Consider the following 7,036-nt stretch of genomic DNA (forward strand, 5'->3'; position numbering starts at 1 on the left):
TATCCATCCGTCTATCCACCTATCCCTTCATCTATGATCTATCTATCCATCTATCATCTATCTATCCATATATCCATCTATCCCTCCATCTATTTACCATCCATCTATCCCTCCATCTACCATCCATCTATCCATCTATCTGTCCATCCATCTATACATCTATCTATCCATCCCTCCATCTATCTATCCATCTATCCCTCCATCTATCTATCCATCTATCCGTCCATCTATCTGTCCATCCATCTATCCCTCCATCTATCATCTATGTATGCATTTATTGATCGATAGATGGAGAACGCATATTTATGGCACACATATACGTGCACACTGTAACTGTGTACGCTCAGTCACTGAGGGTAACCTTCGCCAGGCATCCATGAAAGCTGATCCTCATCTTAGAGTTTTGACCGGATGATGGTTGGGGGAATTTCTCCCAGAGTAGCTCTGTCTCTGTACATTTCCAACCTTTCTCCTCCTCCACATCCAGACTCTGCCAGTGCTGAGGGCCGTGAGCCACGTCTACTTTGTCCCGAGCCCCAGCCATGAGCCTTGGCGTCCGCGCACCTGCGCATTCGTCACATGGGAAGGTACACTTCCTCAAAGCCATCCCTGCCCCAGGGCAGAAGCTAAGTGTAAATCTGCAAACATGCCTCATTAAGCTAATGATTTCCAATTTTAATTCTTCCTTAGTGGGATCCTAAAAATGCGTGCATCTGACCTACTACCATCACGCACAAGGGGGAGAGTGGCAGAGTTTCACAAATTTTGCAAAAAGGGGGTGAGCATGTGAGCACATCACTGGGGGCCCACCCAGGCTCTAGGACGACGAAAGCAAGTGTGGCTTCATGGGGCTCCTTCTGGGGTCCCCCAGTGTCCCTGCACCCAACCTGCAGGCCATCCTGCCAGGCCTCTGCTCCCTCCTTCTGAGTGAGCCTGGTCCTTCCCACTCAGAGTCGCTGGGCTCCAGTCCTGCTCAGCGACGGCAGCCCCGCCCTCTGCAGCAGCTCCTCCCCATCCTCCCTCCCCTCCCAGCGCCTTTGTCTGCAGACTCTTTCCCTCAGCAGGTGCCCAGCGCTGTCCCCATGCCCTTCCCTGCAGAAACAAGCTTCCTGGAAGCTAATTCTCCTGTCAGGCCTTCCTTCCCATGCGCGCTTCCGCTTGACACCTGCAAGAGGCTTCAACCCTGGGGGAAAGATGTGCAGTGTGGACGCTGCTCCTCTTTCCCTCAGCCTTCTGGGGCATCTGGCAAGTGACCCCCGGTGCCCTGTGAGGAGAGCCCCCAAATAAACCCTCTGAGCTCTTTCTTACCGTGGCCTGTCCTCTTCTTTCCCCTCCTCTTTCTTTCCTTCCTTCCTTCCTTCCTTCCTTCCTTCCTTCCTTCCTTCCTCTCTCTCTTTTTCTTTCTTTCTTTCTTTCTTTCTTTCTTTCTTTCTTTCTTTCTTCTTTCTTTCTTTCTTTCTTTCTTTCTTTCTTTCTTTCTTTCTTCACCTTGGATGTATTCTCTTTATGCAGGCTAATATTTTTTAAAAATTTACTAACAAGGGGATCCCTGGGGGGCTCAGTGGTCGAGCACCTGCCTTCAGCCCAGGGTGTGATCCTGGAGACCCGGGATGGAGTCCCTCGTCGGGCTCCCTGCATGGAGCCTGCTTCTCCCTCTGCCTATGTCTCTGCCTCTCTCTGTGTGTCTCTCATGAATAAATAAATAAATCTTTATTTTACTTTTTTTAATAAATAAATCTTTAAAAAGTTTACTAACAAATATGAAGAACAAATGATAGCAGTTAGGGGAGGAGAGCTAACAGCAGTTGTAAGGAAAATAAGAAACAAATTCAACATGCTTATAAATATACTGGGTCAGTCTTTGATTTTTAATTAATAGACTTTTAAAAAGTAGTTTCATGTTACAGATACGGAGCAGGAAGCACAGACCCCCCACTCCCACCCCAACACCCACGCCCCCGCCATGGCCTCTACTACCCCTTGGCGTTGGCGTGGCCCGTTTGTGCACATACTGGGCACGGGCTTCCGGGCGCTCACTTCCCTCCCGCTCCTTCTGTCGGCAGTCGGGACGGCGTGTGATTGGCACGCATGTTGTCAGAGCCCATGCCTGGGACCCAGGGACGGGGCCCCACAGGGCCAACGGCAGCCACTGGCCAGGGCGGGAGCGGGCACTCCTGCTCCCACGTCCCGGCTCCCCTACTGGACCGGCGCGCAGCTTCTGGGCGCCTCACCTGCTCCGGGATCTCAGGAGCCAACGGTGCACGCCAACCCCCACACCGGGGGTCAGGCCACCCGGCCACGACCTGTCAGGGGGGTGAGCCCGTGTGCGTGAGCTCGAAGTGGGGCTTTCAGGGCGCGCCTTCCCAGCAGGACAGCCCTGGTCGCTTCACGCCTCTCAAACGTCATCCATGGGGTTGTGTCAAACAACTACGTCGCCGACCTGCTCCGTCTTCTGTCCTACAAGTCCCCAGCATCTCTGGAAGCATCCGCCCTCTCCTGGGGTCCCAGGAAGATGTACTGAGGGAAGGAGGCACATCCAGGACAAGGATGCAACCCCAGGAAGACAGCTCGTGCCAGACCTGGGTTAGGCCAGGAGGGGCTGTCGCTACTCAGCCAGGCTTGCTCCTTGCCCCCCGCCGTCCCCGGCTCTCACCTTCGGAATATGTCGCACTAAACCCATAGGTGTGGAAGACAAGGCCAATCCAGATCACATTTCCTTTCCAGACACATCATGGAGTGGGGGCCTGGGGAAGGGCTTGGTCACCCCGAGCTGCTTGACAACGAGCCCACAGCCCCTCCCCCTCAGCCCCGACAAGCAGGTGCTCAGGTGAAGCCGAGCTCTGAACATTGCTCCAGAGAAAGCGGCAGCAGGGGACAGGCAGTGGCACTCGCTCCATCCCCTGCGGTTGTAGCGGACGGTGGCTGGGCACGGATGACATGTCAGCCCCTGCGCGGCCACGGGGGACACCTCCCAGCCCCAGGGCGGCCTCCTGGGGACGCCTGCCCGAGCTCCTCTTCTGCAGCCCCTCACTCGACGTCCATCGTCCCGTATTCTCCTGTTTCTCCTTCTCTGGCGGGCGATTCCCCTCCATCCGCCTCATCGTTTCTGCCCCCGCCTCCTGCTCAGCCAGGGACAAGGCGGCTCCCAAGGGACAAGGCTGTGTGTCTGGGCGAGGTCAGGCCTGGGGTCCAGGACGCCGGGAGAGCACCTGCCAATGCGGCCTTCTGGCCCAGCCTGGGTGGGTGACAGAGGCTCCAGGCACAGGGTGTCCATCCATCAAGGGGACATCCCGGAGCCCGTGTCCCCCACATTGTTCCCTGTTACTCCCCGTGTCCCAGGAGCCCCAGGAAGGGGAGCGCAGCCCGGCTGTGACCAGGACGGGCCGCACGCCGGTTCTGCGTGTTTGTGGCCGTGGCCAGGGGCCTGGGGCCACGAGGAGGGTGACGGTCCTCTTGTCCGGAGAGGCTCGTCCCTAGCGAGGCTCTGGGGGCACCTGCCCATATTGCATGGGACTGTGGGGAGATAACGACCTGGGGAAGTGGGAGACCTCGCCGTGCGACACACGGTGCGGTTTGTCCTCGTGCCCCCAGAAGAAAGCCGCCCGTGAATATTCATTTGAGACTTTGAGGCTTTGGGGGTCAAATTTATTTCTTTGAGGTGTGTGGTCACACTGAGATGCGCCTTAAAGCAAATAGGAAAAAAAAATACAGGCTTATTCGGGCTTCACGATAACCTGGAACTGATCTGTGACCGATTTCCATGTTTAGCAGGAAAAAAAATCCAGTCAGAAAAAAAATAAAATTTCTGGCCAAAAAAAAAGTTCTGGCCAAACCGTGGCCATTTGCATAATTTTGTCAGATTACTAATTAGCTGGACATGTATTTTGTGAAAGTCCATCCATCGCTGACGGAGCCGAGACACTAGGAGGGCGGAGCCGTGTCTCATCCCGTCGCCGGCACCTCCAGGGTGATCCGCTCCCACCGGGCAGGAAGCAGGCACCGAATAGGAAACAGAAGACTGGGGCGCTCGGGGGCTCCGTGGGAGAAGCGTCTGCCCCCGGCTCAGCTCATGATCCCAGGGTCCTGGGATCGAGTCCCACGTCGGGCTCCCTGCTCAGCGGGGCGTCTGCTTCTCCCTCTCCTTCGGCTTCTCCTCCTTCTCTCTCTCTCGATCTCAAATAAATAAATAAAAACTTAAAAAAAAAAACATAGAAAATGTGTTCTGTTTTCCCAGTCACATGTCAAGGTGAATTTTACCTGCGGTCCGTATTTGGGAGCTGTTTGTGTGGCGTCTCCAGCTCTCATAAGCTGTACCTCCAGGAAGCTGAAATGGGGGGGGGGCGGGAAGCCAAGCAAGAAATCTCTCCCTCCTCCGTCCTCCTCCTGTTGCTCCCCCTGCCTCCCTCCTCACCCTCCGACTCCCCTCCTTCTCTGCCTCCCCCCACCCCCTCCTTCTCTCCTTTTCTCTCTCCTTCTCCCCCCTCTCTCCCTCCTTCTCTCCATCCCTCTCCCTCTCTCCCTCCCTCTCTCCTTCCCTATGCCCCTTTCTCCCTCTCTCAATCCCAGTCCCAAGGAAGGACACGGTGACCCTTCCCTACACCATAGACATGGGCCAGTGGCATGACAGGGGCTGGAACAGGCCTTCCCTGGGAGTCAGGGGGCCTCGCTGCCATCTGAGGTCTCCATGCAGGCGCCCTGGGCTGCCCTGGACTCAGGTGAGGTCCCCCAGGGCTCAGGATGGGGACAGAGTCACCTATCACGGGCCTGGGAGCTGCAGAAAAAGCCTTTCCTAGAGCCGGGTCACCTGGCGCAGACCCGAGGACATCCTGGGTCACCAGGACCAGCAGCGGGCCTGGCTCCCACGGCCTCTGCACAGATGTTGGCTTTCCTCCTCCTCCCGCCCTCTGACCCCTCCCTGCGACTATAATTAGTGCTCTATTGCAGGTAAGGGATCAGGAGAAGCTCAGCTGTCCCCACTCAAGTGCTCTGGCAGGTGAAGAAGGGAGACAACACATCTGTTCTTGTTGCCATGGTGACTGTAGGAAAGAGGGGTGGGCAACAGGAGCTGCGGCTTCCTGTGCCTTAGGGTTCCCTAACCCAGAGCCTTTGGCTCCCTGAGGATGGCGGTGAGGGAGGACAGGTGCAAGCCCGCCCTGAGTCCACCCAGCGTGTGCAGGATGAGCAGGGCTGCCCTGGGAGCAGCCACGGGGGAGGCTGAGGTCACCTCCTGGGGACCCCAGGGTCACTTCCATACCAGCATCTTTCTGCAGGCGCAGGACCCCAGGGACTCCCAGGTCCTCAGGAAGGGAACTGCGAGGCTCCTGAAAACCAGCTCTGTCCTGCTGCTTAAGGCAAGAGCGTCCAGTGGTGTGGGAGCCACACGGATCGGCCTGGGACACACGGGCCCCCCGGCTGCTGGCCTGGCTCCCCAGCTCTCAGGACAGCATGCTGCAGTGGGGTCAGCAAGCTTCTGCAAGCCCTGCAGCCCCAGCTCCCGAAGTGGAGAAACCCCGCGGAGTCGGTCCTTCTCAATGCCAGGTGCCCTTTCTCAGGGGAGGAGACACGGTCCCTGTGCTCGGGCAATCGGTGTGCGAGTCTCGGGGCCACGACGGGTCGCCCCTGCCCGCCTTCCTCCCCCGGCTGGGAACCTGCAGGTGGGGCAGGGGCGCTCCTGAGAACCCATCGGAGCCTCTCGTCTCGACGGACCCCCCCTCCCTCCTGTGCAGAACCGTCCGGAAAGGAGAAGCGGAGTGAGGTGAGGAGACTGGACTGCGTCCTCCCGCCAGGTGCAGGCCACAGGCCGCCCCCTTGCCCTGCGCCCCGCTGTCCTCCTCCCATCCCGGCAGCTGACAGCCCGGCCTTGCTCACCACCTAGGAGCACCCATGACCAGCCCTGGCTGCACTCGGGCCTCCGCCTCCCTGATCTGGGAGTCCTGGTTGGTCCTGGAAGGCACCCTGCAGACGGCCCCCTGACATAGCCTCTCGTGGTCTAGCTCGCCCCAGGCCAGTAGTCTCCAGGTCACGTGCCCGTCGCAGTGAGGGGCAGGGGGCCTCCAGCGGCCTGTCTGGGAGACCCCACCTGCAGGGACCGTGCTGTGGCCCATGGGTGACGCTTTCTGGGGGATCCTGGTCCCTCTGCTGCCCTAATACTCAGGCTCGCACCTTCCCTCCCTGACCCCCCCCCACCCCACTCCCATCTCTGCATCTGCCCCTCCTGACTCCGGGGTGTCATATGGACACGAGGCAGAGGCATCCTTCAGGGTGCGACTGTCCCAGCGCATCTGCACGGAATCACCACCGGCTAGCTGGCTGCTGGGCAGCAGGGAGCAGTCGTTCCATCTTCCTTGACCAGAGGGAGGCTTCCAGGGCACTGAGAGGGGCGGTGGCTTATGGGATGCTGGCGTGCTCAACGCTGGGCATCGAACAGTCCAGCCCCTCAAATCCCCTTTTCATTCTTCCATTAAAAAAATGGGTCCTGATCGTTGGCTGCTCTTCCCCACCTGCTGTCATTTCTCAAAACCGCAAGCTGGTCTCCCTTCCAGCCTCGACCTGGAGGAAACCCACGAGGGTCCGGAGACGCTCCTGGCGCGCAGGCATCAGCAGGCCTCAGCAGGGGTCGTCAGCTGTCTCCCGTCCGTCCTGCGTGCCTCGGAGCCTGCGAGGGGAACAGAGAGAAATGTGGGCACTTGGGGGAGCCCTGGGGCATCGGCCCAGCCTATGCCCCCTTTACACTCCACACGGGGTGGGACGGCATCCACGGCCTGAAAAAGACCCGGCAAGCCGGGGCTCAGCCCCCTCAGGGACGACAGCCAGTGACCCCACCAAGCAAAGCAGCGGAAAGAGTGGGGGCCAAGAGGAAGGGGGAATCCGACGGGTGGAGGAGGGCGACGGGGAGGACCCGTGATGGCCTTGGTCCAAGCGCAGCTTTCGGCGCTCTTCTGAACAAGCCTCTTTGAAATGGGGCTGGCAGGGGCCCCGCAGAAGCCGCAGAAGCCGTGCTGGGAATGGGGGGATGTGAAGAGTGGGAAGAGGGGCA

General features: G+C 58.7%; 2 long non-coding RNA genes across 2 annotated transcripts; one reads left to right on the forward strand and one right to left on the reverse strand.

Moving 5' to 3' along the window:
* Nucleotides 1-3,642: 3,642 nt before the first annotated feature.
* LOC140620513 (uncharacterized) lies at nucleotides 3,643-4,988 on the reverse strand. Its single transcript, XR_012020268.1, has 3 exons — nucleotides 4,754-4,988; nucleotides 4,258-4,324; nucleotides 3,643-4,173 (listed from the first exon to the last, which is right to left on the reverse strand). It is a non-coding gene; the product is annotated as an uncharacterized lncRNA (long non-coding RNA).
* Nucleotides 4,989-5,038: 50 nt separating this feature from the next.
* On the forward strand, nucleotides 5,039-6,453 carry LOC140620514 (uncharacterized). Its single transcript, XR_012020269.1, has 3 exons — nucleotides 5,039-5,140; nucleotides 5,271-5,538; nucleotides 5,727-6,453. It is a non-coding gene; the product is annotated as an uncharacterized lncRNA (long non-coding RNA).
* The last annotated feature ends 583 nt before the right edge of the window (nucleotides 6,454-7,036 follow it).

Source organism: Canis lupus, chromosome 29 (assembly GCF_048164855.1).
Source record: "Canis lupus baileyi chromosome 29, mCanLup2.hap1, whole genome shotgun sequence".
Taxonomy (NCBI): Eukaryota; Metazoa; Chordata; class Mammalia; order Carnivora; family Canidae; genus Canis; species Canis lupus.